Source organism: Phoenix dactylifera, unplaced genomic scaffold (assembly GCF_009389715.1).
Source record: "Phoenix dactylifera cultivar Barhee BC4 unplaced genomic scaffold, palm_55x_up_171113_PBpolish2nd_filt_p 000320F, whole genome shotgun sequence".
NCBI lineage: Eukaryota > Viridiplantae > Streptophyta > Magnoliopsida > Arecales > Arecaceae > Phoenix > Phoenix dactylifera.
Window position 1 is genome coordinate 497,585 of NW_024067789.1, and position 16,566 is coordinate 514,150.

Genomic DNA, 16,566 nt, shown 5'->3' on the forward strand with positions numbered 1-16,566 from the left:
TGCGCCTCTGCGCCCACCAAGCGGGACAACCTGTCGGCCCTGGCATTTTCGCTTCTGGGGACCTGCTGGATGTCGACACTGCCGAGGTCGGGAATGAGTGCTTGCACCTTCCGGACGTAGTTCTGCATGGTCGGGCTCCGGGCCTCGAACTCCCCACGGACCTGCCCGACCACCAGCTGGGAGTCGGTGAAGACCTTCAAACGCCGGATGCCGAGCTCCCCGGTGAGTTTGAGTCCCGCGACTAGGGCCTCGTATTCCGCCTCGTTGTTGGTAACTGGAAATCCAAACCTCAAGGCATACTCGGCTATCACTCCATCAGGACTGGTAAGGACCAGCCCCGGCCCCTCCACCCTCGGGGTTCGACGACCCATCGATGTGAAGCGTCCAGGTCGGGAGGTCGAGGCTGGGCGTTTCCGGCGGTCTAGGTTCCGCCTCCTGCACCGTGCACTCAGCGAGGAAGTCCGCGAGCACCTGGGCCTTGATGGCGGGTCGAGGCTGGTAGCGGATGTCGAACTCACCGAGTTCTACTGCCCACTTCACCAGCCGTCCCGCATTCTCGGGGTTGCTGAGGATCTGTCGTAACGGTTGATCAGTTAAGAGGGTGACAGAATGGGCCTGGAAATAGGGGCGGAGCCTCCTGGTCGCGGTCAGCAGCGCGAAGGCGATCTTTTCAGCCTTCGTATACCGCGTCTCGGCGTCCCGTAGGACCCGGCTGATGTAGTACACAGGCTTCTGGAGCTTTGCCTCTTCCCGAACCAGCACCGCACTGACCGCGGTTGGGGAGACCGCCAGATAGAGGTAGAGCATCTCCCCTTCTTGCGGCTTGGACAGTAGGGGAGGAGACGCCAGGTATTCCTTGAGCTGGTCGAATGCTGCTTGACATTCGGCCGTCCAGAGGAAGTCTTTTGGGCGTTTTAACACCTTGAAGAATGGTTGGCAGCGTTCGGCCGATTTTGCCACAAATCGTCCGAGCGCGGCGACCCTTCCAGCGAGCTCCTGAACTTCCTTTACTTTGGTCGGAGGGGACATACCTTGGATGGCCTTGATTTTGTCCGGGTTGGCTTCGATACCCCGCTGGTTGACAATGAAACCAAGGAACCTCCCGGCCGAAGCGTCAAAGGTGCACTTCGCTGGGTTCAGCTTCATGCGAAACTTCCGTAAGGTGGTGAAAGTCTCCTCCAGATCCACGATGTGCTGGTCTGCCTGGCGGCTCTTCACCAGCATATCGTCCACGTACACCTCCATGTTCCGGCCGATTTGCTCTTTGAAGATTTTGTTGACGAGGCGCTGGTAAGTGGCGCCAGCGTTCTTCAGACCGAAGGGCATTACCTTGTAGCAGTACAGCCCCCGGTCCGTTATAAAGGCAGTTTTCTCCTCGTCCTGTGGGGCCATCATTATCTGGTTGTAACCGGAGAAGGCGTCCATGAAAGACAGCAGCTGATATCCGGAAGTCGCGTCGATCAGTTGGTCTATCCGCGGAAGCGGGAAGCTATCCTTAGGGCACGCCTTGTTCAGGTCGGTATAGTCGACGCACATCCTCCACTTCCCGCTCGCCTTCCGGACAAGTACAACATTTGCCAGCCACTCGGGGTAACTCACCTCCCTTATGAATCCTGCCTCCAAGAGTTTGTCTACCTCCTGGTCGACCACCCGGATCCGATCCGGGGCACAGTGTCTCTTCTTCTGCTTCACTGGCCGGTGGGTCGGGTCGACGTTGAGGGCGTGAGAAATGACCTCCGGGTCGATCCCAGGTACATCGGCCGCCGACCAGGCAAATACATCGGCATTGGCTCGGAGGAATTCCACCAACCGGGCCCGAGCTCCCGGGTCGAGATTGGCGCCGACCCGGACCACCCGGTCCCGGCGGCCTTCCTCGAGGGGAACTTCGACCACACCCTCGGCCGGCTCCCCCTGCCGCAAGGCCACCTCGTCTCTGGCATCAAGGGACTCGACGCTTAGGGCTTCTGCGGGCTTCTTCCCTTTGAGGGTCGCTAGGAAACATTGCCGTGCGGTCGGTTGGTCGCCTCGGACCTCCCCGATCCCGACCGCCGTGGGGAACCGCATGAGCAAGTGGTACGTAGAGACCACCGCGCGAAGGGCGTTCAGTCCGGGTCGTCCGAGGATAGCGTTGTAGGCCGAGGGAACACGGACGACCAAGAACCCGAGTCGCACCGTGGCTTCTGCGGGTGCGACGCCCGCAGTCACAGGCAGCTCAACGACACCTTCCGCCGGGACAGCGTCACCGGTGAATCCTATGAGGGGGGTGGATATTTTGTGCAACAATTGTCTGGACAAGCCCATCTTTTGGAAGGCCTCATAAAACAAGATATCAGCTGAGCTTCCACTATCCACAAGAACACGCCTTACATCATAGTTTGCCATAGTGAGGGAGATCACCATGGCGTCATCGTGGGGGGTCTGAACCCCCTTTACATCCTCATCACAAAAGGTGATTACATTGCCGACCCTCTGTCTCTTTGCGACGGCCGCCCCTGACGCTTCCGTCGGGCCCCCTGCGTTCCTCACGGGCCGGGGGCAGCCCCCAGTGATAGTGTGGATCACGCCCGCAACGGGTCGATTCTGCTCCCGAGGCTCCGGAGGGGCCGGGTCGGCCGGACGCGGGTCTGCGGGGGGACGTCGGTCGCTCACATATCGACCGAGACGCCCCCGGCGGATGAGAGCCTCGATCTCGTCCCGAAGCTGGAAGCAGTCCTCCGTGTCGTGGCCGTGGTCTCGGTGGTACTCACAGTACGCCCGGGAGGGCCTCTTCCCAGGGATCCTCCGCATCTGTCTCGGGGCCGGGAGGTCCTCCCGCCCCTTGATCTCCATAAGGATCTGGGCCCGGGGAGTCAGGAGAGGGGTGTACCGGTGAAAACGTCGGGGCGGAGAACGAGGGCGTGGGGCGCCGTGGTTCTTCGCCGGCGACGGGCTTCTGCGCCGACGCTGAGGCGTCGGGCTCCTCCTCTGGCGTGCCTCTTTCCGCCTTTTCTTCCCAAGCTTTTGAGGGATCTCGGCGGCCTCCTTGCTCCGGTGGGCGGCCGCCTCCTCGGCGTCCGCATACTGGTTCGCCCGGGACAACAACTCTGGGAAGCTCCGCGGCAGGCGTTTGTCCAGGGAGAAGGTGAGTCTGCCCTTTCGGAAGCCACGCTTCAGGGCTGAAAGAGCTACCTCCTGACTCAGGTTCCGGACCTCCAGCGTAGCCCTGTTGAAGCGGGTAAGATAATCCCGCAGGCTTTCTCCCTCGTTTTGCCGGACATCAAAGAGGGAGTCGGAGACCAGTCGCCGCCGGCTACTGATGGCGAAATGAGTGATGAAGAGGCGAGTGAACTGGACGAAGGACCGGATTGAGTCAGCCTCCAGCCCGGCGAACCATGCCCTCGCCGGGCCACGGAGGGTTGCCGGGAAAGCCTTGCAGAGAAGGGGATCTGATGCTCCGTGGAGGAGCATAAGGGTCCTGAAACTCTCGACGTGATCCCGCGGGTCCGCCGCCCCGTCATAGGGCTCGATCGCCGGCATTTTGAACCCCGGCGGATTCGGAGTCCGCAGGATCCTCGAGGCGAGCGCCGGCTGGGAGGAGATCTCTAAGTCGGCGAAGGGATCTTTGGAATGGCCCTTCAGGACCTGGAGTTGTCGGTGGAGATCGTCCACCCGCCGGTCCAGGGAGCGCGACCGGTGGGTGGGAGACAAGGAGCGGCGAGAGGGGGACCGACTGGAGCGCGGGTTCCTCGAGGACTGGGGGGTCTGGGAACGCGCCCGGGCCCGCCTCTCGTACCCCGCGCAGCTCCGGTGGGAAGGTCCCGGCAGAATGGAGCGTGCTCGAGAATCCTCCTCGCGCCGGCGCTCCTCCCCATGAGAGAGGAAGGAGCGCGGGTTGAGGAGGACAGGCGAACGCTCAGGCAGCAGCGGCTCCTGAGCCCGCTGCGGCGCCCGGGACATCGCACCCTGCAGATTCTGCACCGCCTCCGCGAGGGTGCGAACCTGCTGGGCTAGCTGGTCGAACTGGGCGGCTTCGACCGTCTGAATGGGCGGTGGGGCGGTGGAGTGTTGCTGAGAGTGTGTTGGAGATGCAGCGGCCTCCCGGCCAGAGGCGCGAGAGGCCCCGCGACCGGAAGCATTGGAAGCTCCACGACCACCTCGCCGTGCCATTACGATTGCTCTGAGATCCGGGCCCTTCCTCTAGCGCCAACTGTTGCTGGGGGTCCAAACCGAGAACGATTGGCACAGCGGTGTGAACGGGGTTCCCTTTGAATTGCTTTGGTTGCGCTCCGCCCTCCGCCGTGAAACCTGCAAGCAAGCCTCGCACCACCACCAGGGTAGTGGGGGCCCTCCGACGATCAAGTCAGGGGAGATCGAAGGAGAAGGAGAAGGAGAGGTAGCAGGTAAGATGATACTCTGGAAAATCTTTCTTACCCTCCCCCTTCCCCCCCAGCCCCATATATATCAGGCTGGGGGGTTTTTCTGGGGATTGGTCATCGTGTGGCACGATGGGGTTGCCACTGACGTGGCCGTTACAGGGCGTCGTGGGGCAGCGCTGGGTACGGCCATGGCAGGGCGTAGTGGAGCTCCGCTTTGTACGGCTGTTACAGGGGATCGTGGGGCAGCGCCGGATTCGGCCGTTGCAGGGAGTAGTGGAGCAGGGGGCCGCGGCGTGCCTCAGGGGAACAGTCTGTTGTTGTCAAGAGATTGCCGACCCGAGGTCGGATTGCTGGATCAAGGGGCAGCCGACTCGGGGTCGGGCTGCGGAGCCGAAGATATCCGACCCGAGGTCGGATTGCTGGATCAAGGGGCAGCCGACTCGGGGTCGGGCTGCGGAGCCGAAGATATCCGACCCGAGGTCGGATTGCTGGATCAAGGGGCAGCCGTAGTCTTCCTGGGCGCGCGTGCCGGTCACGTGGGGCATGGTGGCTAAGTTCCCCCGTAACAATAACCATGAAATACACAAGTATATGCTTAAAATGCTGATTTAAAATAACTTGTGAGAAGCTATGAATTCTTGAGCATAATGAAAATATTGTTTGCATGATATACATCTATATGATACATAAGATTATTTCTTTATTCTGCTCTTTCATGTAAATTACTTGAGAATAACAAAAAGAGAGAGAGATAAAGAAAAGAAAATGGATATTATTCAAGAGAAGTAAAATCTAAGTAAAGGCAAATACTCCAATCTTAAGGAAAAGCAAAACAAGCATAATATATTCGGCACATTTGTGAGACTTGTGTGAGCATTCGTTTGGAAGGGATAAAATCCGTAATAAATTACACTTAAACAGGGAGAGTTTGAAGTGAACATTTTAACATTTCTATATTGCTCATCATAGGGATAGTGCCAATGGGAAGGCTAGTGGTAGTATCCGGCACTATTTGACCCAACTATTCGGTGTAGGGTATATTAGGGATGGCACAAGAGGGAGGCTAGTGGTAGTACCTCGTGCCCCTTCCAACTCCACCGGATAGGGAGCAAATAGAGTATAGAACATAAGAAAGTAAAAACGAAAAATAATATCAAAATGTTCGTTAATTGGTTAAGAAAAGAAATTCAAAAAAAATAGGAAATGAATGACAAAGTAAATGAAAGTATATAAGAAGAATCAAGTCAAGTTTTAATCACTTGGAAACACACCTTAAGGATGAAATTAGTGAAAGATTATATTTAAATAGGGGGAGTTTATTTAAAAAGAATTGATTTTGATCCTTGACATGCTTGTTCTTAATATTTTAATGCATGACTTAACACATAATATATTTTGCATGTGGCATGATGTTTTGAATTATGGGTACTCAATATTTTGTAATGCTCCATGCTTGGATAAGTTGATTGAAATATGTCTTAATTTTGCTCACAAGTCTTTGCTTCACCCTTGCCTCAAACTAACTTGTGTTCCAATGCTTGAATGTTTGAAATACTACAAAATTTTTTTTATAAGTAATATTATAAAGAAATTTTATCATTCACGATTATCTTTGAAAGTTAAATAGATTTACAAAAAGAAGAAGAGAAGGACATTTCTATTTAGGCAAAATGAATTGATCTTGATCTATCTTTCTACTTGCCTAACTTTGATACATAATGTCCTAATACTTGTTAAAAATTCCTCCATTTTGTATCGAAACTCAATATTAAATACAAAGATTCTGAAAGTGCTCTAATGTTATTGAAATATGTGTTTTCAATCTTAGTAATTTAAGATGAGCTACAATGTAGAAGATACATATCTCAAATTATAATTTTGAAAGCCTTCTTGGAAATTCTTATGAAAATTCAGAATCTGATTTTGTATAAAAGCTTAAACTTTACTTAAAAATGCTTATATCATTACATCTTTGTAACCTTAGTTATATGTTTCAATGATCGCGTCATTTAGGAGAATAACTCAATATAATTTCTAAATAAAAATTTTAACATAAGAAAAACAGAATTAATTTTGACGCCTTGGTTGATTCTCTCGATACGCATCCGAAACATATCTTTTCTTATCATTAAAGTGTACTAATATTGGTCTAAATGATGTGTCTTTCAATGATCTTGATTGCAAACAAATATTTTTAAATATATAATTTTATTTTGATATTAAAAAGATTTATTGTGCTTCATGTATACATTGCTGAAAAACTATGATTAAGCAATTGAGTTCTATAAAAGAGTGAATGATCTTAAGTCTAGAAACATTTCAGCTCACTCAAATGATTCTTAAAAGAAAGAAAATATAAATGCTTTTGAAACAATTTGAGCTTCAAATGAATCATTTTCTGATTAATATTTCTATACATTTTTTCAAAGATTTAGAGAAAGCATAACTTGTTCTTAAAGGATTAGAAAGAGTAATTGGTACAAATTTTGAATAACTCTAGATCAATCTACATTCTCGATATCATAGAATTTCAGTTTTATTCACGTTTATCATTAAAATCTGAAATTCAACAAAAGAAAAGAATGATTAAAGAAGAATGCATCTTTTGAGGGGGAGCTTTAGATATTCAGTATCTTATCCTAAAGTTACTTTAATTTGATGCATACCTTGAATTTTATGGATTGATTTTGATGAACCTCCTTGTATGGACTTACTAGCCTTAGTTACATAATAAGTCTATACCTTGAGTTGAGTTCTATAGAGGTTATCTTATCTCAAACTTTGAGCTTTATGAAAATATGCTCTCATTAGTATAACCTATGCTGAAACTCATCGCATAAATCTATAACTAAAGGAGAGAGAAAGAATTTATGATACACCTTGAGGCTTGTTATTTGGTTAATATATCCTATGCATAAATCATGAACCAAATTCCAATTCAAATAGTTGATCTTAAGAGCCTCTAACTTAATGAAAAAGGGGGAGAATAATGTGTTGAATTTTCTTGAGTATCTCTTAGAAAACCTATTTTTGGAATTCACTAATGAGTTCTTATTGGCTTGTTCTTTAGAACTTCAATTTTGTGCCAATTCATTATTATATGTACCAAAATGTGCTTCTTTTTAAAGGAATAAAGTCTTTAAAAGAGCTCTAAAAGAACCTTCAAAGCTTTGAATTTTATGTATGCTCTAAGATATATCATAAATTGCATGAATTCATATTTTGGTATTTATGCCACAATATTTTTACACCATAAAAGAACTTTGCAATCATACTTAATATATTGCTCTTATACTCTGAAAATCAGTTAAATTGCTCTCATGTTGCTAAAATACTTAATATATTGGGCAAAAGATCTTAAATGAACAAGCTTTCATACTTATTATTGAAGAGAGGTTAGATTTTCATTCGTGCTTTCCTTAAATATCATTTGTGGTACTTCTTGAATTAACTTAAGAAAGATTCCACCTACACTTGATTTGAAAACTATCTTTGGAATCACATTCGATGTGTTCTCCTCTGAAATTATCTTAATTGGCTCTGGTTTATGCTCATTAATCTTTTTCTAACATTATTGCCTTGAGTTATATGATTCATATTTTTGCAATAATTTGACATGCAAATCAGAGTATAATAAGAAAAAAAAATATTTGAGTATTTTTATCTTTGTGCTTAATGTTTCACTATCTTTTTGATGTTGTCAAAAAGGGGGAGAAATATCTAAGTATATGCTCATAATGCTTTATGTGTTGATTATGTTAAGTTGATTAAATCTAAAGCATTATCATGAAGTATATTTTAAAGATATATATTTTCTACTTCAAACAACTTAGCTATGCATTACTTCTAGAACACAATATATTTTATATTGCATATACTTCAAGTTTTGTCATCATCAAAAAGGGGGAGACTGATGACCCAAAGATTGATTTAAAGATTGATTTTGATGATCACAAAACCTTGAAGTATAAATACTAATGTTTGTGTTGCAAGGAGAAAGACATTTATTTTGCAAGGAACATAGCAAGTTGGAACAATACAAGAAGGCCTCCAAAGCTCTCAAGAAAAATTGGAAGAAAGCCACACCTCATTGGCCCAAGGTTCAAGTTCAAAGGCTTCAATTTATAAGAGCAAATTTCAAGAAAAATTCAAAAGAACGGCGCTCGAGTCGACTCCTACAGTTCCGAGTCGACTCCAAGGAGTAACAGACAGACAGACAGAGAAGTATTTTCTGCATCCTGTTACCGAGTCGATTCCAGAAGAATTCGAGTCGACTCCAATGTTTGGCAAGTCGACTCCTAAACAAGCAAGAGTCGACTCTCAAAGGAAAGCAGACTGAAAGGTAGAAAATCAAACAAAGTGACTCTGAGAACCGAGTCGACTCCAAGATAATCCGAGTCGACTCCGAGGCAGTTCAACTTCAAAGACAGAGGATCAGTTTTTGGGCTCTGAGAGCCGAGTCGACTCCAAGAGAATCCGAGTCGACTCGAGGAAGAAAATCAGAAAATATGTCCTCTGGATTCCTGAGAATGAGCCGACCCCCAAGTGCCCAAGTCGTCTCCAGCTATTGGCGAGTCGACTCCAGTTTGGTCCGAGTCGACCCTAGGACAAGGCATGCACATTAATTCAAATTTAGAACAGTGGCCGAGTCGTCTCCAGTCAAGCACGAGTCGACTCCAGTAACAGCCGAGTCGTCTCCAGATCGCGCGAGTCGACTCCGATCCCAACGGATACATTGTCAGAATGTGCAGACGGGTCATAACGGCTCTATTTTTTGTCTCTAACGGCTAGATTTTTGTTTCCACGCTATCCAAAGCTATAAAATCAAGGGGAGAGCTAGGAAAGAAGTTATGGAAGTGGGAGAGAATATTTAGGGAAGAGATTTCAAAGAGATTACAAGAGAAAGCTCCCAAAAGCACAAAAGAGCCATTCAAAGTAAAAGAGAGAGAAGAAGAGCATCCAAGTGAATTCCAAAGCTTCCTCACCAACTGTGTGCTGCCTCGGTGATCCTCTACTTCATGCAAAATCAGAAGAGGGTCAAGTAAAGAAGAAGCCGAGTTCCTTCATCTACAAATTTGTTTGAGGGCTTCTTCTCTTTACTCTACTTGTTTACATTGCTATATTTGCTTGTTTAAGAAGCTTGTATTTATTTTAAATTCTTGTTCTAATATCTTGTAACTTGATTCAATCAAGGGATTGAATCAAGGGGTTAAGGTTTGTTGGTGAGCCAAAGGAAAAACCAACGTTGTAAGGTTGTGGTTGGTGAGCCTTTGGAAAAACCAACTGGGTTGATTGTGAATCCGGAAAACAATCGTTGTAAGGTTGTGGTTGGTGAGCCTTTGGGAAAACCAACTGGGTTGGATTGTGAGCCTGTGAAAACAATCGGTTGGTTCTAGTCGGTGAGCCTGTGAAAATCGACCGAGTTCGTTGTGATCTCGCAAAACAACAAGTTGGGTTGTGAGCTTGTAAAACAATCGGCTGTAATCTGAGAAATTATAGTGAAATTCCTAAGAGGTCTTGGGGAGTGGATGTTGGTGCTGGGGTGCACCGAACCGCTATACATCTTTATATTTGTGATGCCTTATCTCTTGTATTTCATGCCTTACATTCATTCTTGATTGTGTAATATCTCTAGCTTTGTTTTCTATAGAGTTATAAGTGATTGTTTAGAATTTGCTTAGCTTCCTCTCCATTCTTACCATACACATAGATTAAAATTGATCATACAACTATAAGTTAACTTTAGATCAATTGCACCCTCAGGCCATAGTATAATTGCTCTAGCTTAATTTTCCACTACTTTACTTGTAATTGCCTAGAGCTTAAGTAAATAACATCTTATCATTCCGCTGCATTCAATTCAAAGTAAAAATTAGGGAACATAATTTTTAGAAAACCCAATTCACCCCCTCTCTTGGGTTGTCACCTTGGGCAACACATCTTTCAATCAAACAGCATATTTCTCCATCATAGAATTTATGGCAGGTAAAGTGAGCAGCAAGCAAATAACGAATAATTATAATCCATGGTTAATTAGCTAATCTAGAGATGGTTACCAATGGTTAAATGTATTTATCCCCCGTTTAACTCTTCAGCATCCAAACACAACCTACATATGTAACGGTTAAAAGCTTGATATATAGCAGCTAACTGAATTAAGGACCGATGTTAACTCTAAAAAGAAAGAAATGGAAATGAGAATCATTTGCAATTGCAGTCTGAAAGTTTCCTTCTGTCAATTGATCATTTGCCCAGATTCCACGGAGACGGTCTTCGGCATTTTTACCGTGAGAACTCTTTCTAGAAGCGGATTTTATTGTCGGATCTTGGAGAGGGGGGATGCAAGGAGCGGGGAGGTACGATGGCACATGTTACTGCGCCAATGTGTTGGCACATGTGAGGGATGAGATAGAGCCGAAGGTGAAGGGTGAGCTCTTATCTTTTACCTCTCTCTCTCTCTCTAGTAGCATGTCCTAAAGGGCTCTAGGCAGCTCTTTCTCACCAATTCAGGGCACTACTATAGAGTGATTTGTCACAAACGAAGCCACCCAATATGTAGCTTCATTAGCATCTCTTTAGACATGCTTGGCCTAGAAGATGACGTCTCCACCTATCATGCCTCAAATATCCTGGAGCAGTAGATGGCAGCCACTCATGCCACCCATGCACCTTTTTTTTGACTGGTTTTTTCAGGGATTTAGTACATACAAGCAGGGTGCATTATGTTTTGGCTTGCTTTTGTTTTTGAGGGGCCAGTCAGCTACAGTTTTTACTGCCTTGTAACCTTGCACGGCTTATAGCTCAACCTAGTGGAATTTCCTGCACTTAGGCATGTGTGCAATTGCAACATTTTGACTTTTCCATTTAAATATGAATGTGATGCTTCCATCACCGATGCCACGAGCATAGCTAGATTTTGTATCAAATATATGGTGGCATTTTGTAAGAGCAAATTTATATTGCTCTTTGAAGAGAGAAAGGAGCATTGATTAATAAATGTAGCTTGTTTTAGTCGAATTGATAAGTACAACTCCACCTATACTTTGAACAAGTTGGCTCAAATATGGATATAGGAGGAGGGTTTCATCATCGGTAGATGATAACTAATTGATCCATTCGACTGAAACTTCCACTTGTTTGAAACCAAAATTTGACTTGATCTTCCATTGCTCTTTGCTCGTTACTTAAGGAAAGCCACATAAAAAGCCAAGACTTGACTTTGGCTTCTTCGACCTACAAAGCTTCAATAAGCAAATAAAACTTTTTTAGCAAAACTTCAAACAAAGAGGTCCAAAAAAGTTTTGACCAGTTAAACTAAGAGCAGTAAGCCCATTTGGTCATCAGATCAAAGATGCTAAGGTTAGATTAACCTTAATAGCTCTTTGAAAGTCCATACTCACTCATGCCATGAATTGCAAACCTAGAGTTGATCGATGGCCAGTGCAAAACTATGGTCACATTCTATCAACAAGAACTTATATAAGAAAATCATTGATTTGAATCAATTTGATAAATATATTTCTTTCTTTTCGATTGATGCATTGTGTATATTTAAAGAGATAGTAGGCAGGGCAGATGGATCTATTAAGATATACAAATGTTTCCCAAGTAAAACATACAAAGTTATGTCGGTTTTTTATGTTTTGGTATGGGTAACCTAGGGTTGAGTTACAAATAAAAGCTTGTGCATTTAAAAAATGATATGAAGTTAAAAATCCTATAAAATTAAGAATAATTGCCTTTTCTTTTATAAGGAGTAAGGCATCTACTCTATAAATTAATCTAATTACATATTATGTGGATCGAGGTTTGAGAGTGAACCATAATGCATTATACCCAAGAATGCAATGTCATAATTTTCTCCAAAACCTTGAAACCATTGAGGTTTTATTTTCATACCTAACAAACCTAGCCTGATTTATCAAATCCAGTTCTTATAATTTTTACTAACTAATTAGTAAAATGATTTAAACTATTGGCATTGAAAACCAATCAATTAAAAAGCTCTTATGCAAACTCATAACTCAGCCCCACTTAAATTATTTCGATGCAAATAAAACCCTACCATCGTGACACGAATTGAGTTAAAGCTTGACCCATAACCTGATTTATTTAAAGTTCGGTCAAAAATCTAACCCATAGCCGATCCTAAACTAAAAAATCCTTGATCTAAACCCAACCCAAGGAGGATCAGATTGGATCTGATTTCTCAGGTAAGATCATTTTTTGTAAGATTTAAGGTTCGTTAATCTTTGTTATATTTTTCATGAGATTGGAGTCTGATCCTGTTGATGGTGCAAATGATTGAGATTTTATGTCATCAAAAACACCTCGAAATAGAACCATAGATTTGGTTATGTGACACCCTTTTTATGTATGCACATAAAATTAATTGGATATAAACCGTAGGCCAGTTGGTGGTCTTGAACTGTTTTGGCTTCAGCAATCAAGAGATAACTCCCCTAATGTTAAATGACTCAAACTAAGAGCTGGAGTTTCTGATGAGAGCTAAAGAACAAGAATAGCCAAATTGCATGTCTATTATTTATGATATTCTTTATGTTATTCAATTAAACTCTATGCATGGGAGATTTGCTGTCTACTTTCTAAGAATGAATAGTGTTCTATGAAAGGGTAAATCAAATGAGGGCTCAACAATAGCTGCTATTTGGCTTTCACCATTCATGCTAATAAATCAAACTTTCTAATTTACAATTTGTTGCCCAAGAAGACAACCCAAGAGGGGGGGGGGGGGTTGAATTGGGTTTTAAGTAATAATTGCAAATTAAAACTTAATGAGTAACTAATTAAACCTTATTGCAAGTGGATTAATTAGTTTACTATATGCAGTGGATGAAGGGAATGGGAGAGACAATTATACAATCACAAACACAAGAGATTTTATAGTGGTTCGGAGCTAATCCCTTGCTCCTACGTCCACTCCCCAAGCTTCACTTGAGAGTTCACTATAATCCCTCGGATTACAGCCGGTTGTTTTACAAGCTCACAACCCAACTTGTTGTTTTACGAGATCACAATGAACTCGGTCAGTTTTCACAGGCTCACCGACTAGAACCACCCGATTGTTTTTCCGGGATCACAATCGAACCCTACACGTTGGTTTTACCCTCGGCTCACCAACCAACCTTCACACCCTTGATTTAATCCCTTGATTGAATCAAGTAAGAAAAGCAATTTGAAAAGAGTACAAGGATAGCTTCTTGAAAAGCAAATATAAACAATATTAATAAAGAAGAGTTAGAAGCCCTCAAACAGATTTTTGAATGTGACGAAGGGGGCTTCTCAAACTCTGCAACTCCTCTTGAGTGTGCTGAAGATTTGCTGTCAGAAGGGGAGCCTTGAATGCGAGGAAGACGTTTGGAGGATAGACTTTTAATGCACTTCTTCCTTCTTTCACTGGTATTTACTCTTGAGAAGCTTTGGTAGGTGGAAATCTCTTTTGCTTTGAATGGAGTGTCTCTCTCTGTCTCTATTACTTTTCATTCTGGCTATTTAAGCAATCTCCATCGAAAACTAGCCGTTAGACACACTTTTAGAGCCGTTCTGCACAATCTGCAACTCCTGACTCAGTGTCCGTTGGGATCGGAGTCGACTCGCTCGATCTGGAGTCGACTCGGCTGTTGCTGGAGTCGACTCATGCTTTACGGGAGGCGACTCGCCCACTATTCAAAATTTGAAATAAAGTGCTGTCCCGTTCTGGAGTCGACTCGGCCAAACTTGGAGTCGACTCGCCAATATTCGGAGATGACTCTCTCTTCTAGAGACGACTCGTTTTTCAGGAATCTAAAGATCTTTCTTTTGGGTTTACTTCCTCGAGTCGACTCGGATTCTCTTGGAGTCGACTCGGCTCTCAGAGCCTGAAAAACTGGTCTTCTGTCTTTGGAGTTGAACTGCCTCGGAGTCGACTCGCACTTTGCTGGAGTCGACTCGGCTCTCAGACACCGAAGTTGGCTCTCTGACTTTTAGTCTTACATTCCTCTGAGAGTCGACTCTTGCTTCTTTAGGAGTCGACTCGCCAAACGTCGGAGTCGACTCGAGTTCTTCTGGAGTCGACTCGATTCTCAGAGTCCAAAACAACTTCTCTGTCTTTCTGTCTGTTACTCCTTGGAGTCGACTCGGAACTTGACTCGGCAAGCATCGGAGTCGACTCGAATTCTTCAGGAGTCGACTCGGTGACAGGGTCTGAAATTCATCTTTCTGTCCTGCTGTCTGTTCTCTGTCGGAGTCGACTCGCAGTGTGCCGGAGTCGACTCGAGCTTGTGCCAGAACGTCTGAAACACTTGGAGTCGACTCGAAATCTTCCGGAGTCGACTCGAGTTTCAGCCTTTGACTTAAGCTGATTTTCACATGCACTCAAAAGAGGATTCTTACAAATTTTGCCTGATATGCTGGATTGAAGTCATTAGTATAACATAAAATATACTCAATGGCTTTGTGCTCATCAAAATCAAATAGGGTTATAATCAATCACTCCACAATCTCCCCCTTTTTGATGATGACAAAACATTGAATATTTTTGAAGTGAATTGCTCAATCATTCAGTAAAAGTTTTGAAATGAATTCAAATGTCTGGTTATTTTAATCTATCCAGAATTGAAAGGTATGGATCAGTAAATCCTGAAATTAAAGCTCTCCATTTCATTTGAAATTATATAAGCCTTCATATCATGCAATCAATTGTTTGGCTTATTTGTAGTTAATGATTTCGCTTTCTTAAGATTTCAGATTCTCTCCCTCAATATATGCATTCAATTTTGTTTAGATTCTCTGAATTTTCTTTTAATGTCTTGAAGCTTTTGAGCTTAAATTTTTGGTTTTAGAGGAAAAATCTGACAATTTGTTCTTGAGTAAGATTCAACTAATCTCCGAATATTTCTTGAATAGATTCTGGAGATTACTCCTTTAGGAGCCCTAATCAGAGAGATAATGAGCCTCGAGGTATCGAATCCACTTAGAATAAATTAATTTTTGCTTTAAGAATTTTCTTTTTAGTGATTTCCTTTACATTTCAATTCAATATATTTTCTCCCTCTTTTTGTAATCATAGCAAAAAGAAGTGCAGAACATAGAAAAGTATTGCACAGTTTGTAAAAAAAATGTCTACTCATTGTATTGATGCTGAATTGAGTACAATTAAAAAAAAATATAGAAAACAAATACATCATAAGATTGCAAACAAAGCTACACTAGGGTTTCTTTGCAGTGGAGGATGCAGCTTCTCCTCTAAGCCTAGTCACTTGCAAGACTAAGCTTATCCCCTCCGAGACGTTCCCTAGTTGCTTGATGATCTCCGAGGTGGCCCTAGACTGTATCGTGGTAAGCTCGGTCACACTCGCCTGAAGGGTGTCCAACTTGGAGAGCAGTGCTTGGGCTAGTCTCTCTGCACCCTGGCTCTGGCTCCCTAGCTCATGTCTGATGCCGTCTCGCATCTTCTTCGTGTCGTCCTTGACGTCACTCATGTTCCAGTATTGAGCTTGGACCAGGCTGCGCACATTGAATATCTCTTCCTTCAGATTTGCAACCATCTCTGTCACGGCTGCTAAGGAGGGAACTAGCTCGGTGGAGGGAGCACTCTGAGGACCTCGGAGCTCCCTCAGCAGATCATCTCTCAGATCCCTCACTATCTCCTGCCGCAACTCTCGGAGCTGCTCAGAAGATATCCAGACCTCCAGGGGCTGCTGCTGAGAAGGTGGGGCAGTGGAGGTGGAGGGCTCAGTAAGTGTAGGACCAGAGGTACAAGGATAGGTGGGAAGATCTGTATAGTGGTGGTCATGGTCAGGGCTAGGGGAGTGATGAGTGGTAGGGTCAGATGGTGTGGTAGCCCCCGACCTTATGGAAGCCCATCCGATGAAAGGTCCCCTCACCCATGTGATCTGTAAACCGCAGTGAGCGAGAGGGTTCCCCCTCAGGAATAGGGACCTCTAACTCCCTAAATAAAAGGGTGAATAACATGCCATAAGGGAGGCTGAGCCTAGGTTTATCTAGGGGTTGACAAAGGTATTTGTAGATGAGCTTGGGGAAGTTGATGGGAGTGTCTTGAAGGAGATGGTACATCAGTGCTAGGTCTCTCTCTGAAATAAAATCGAACCTACCCGTTTTGGAGAAGAGAGTCCTAGAGATGACACTTAGGAGAAGCCGCATTTCAGCCGAAAGCTGATTTGCGAACACCTCCTCTATGGGGGACAAGGGT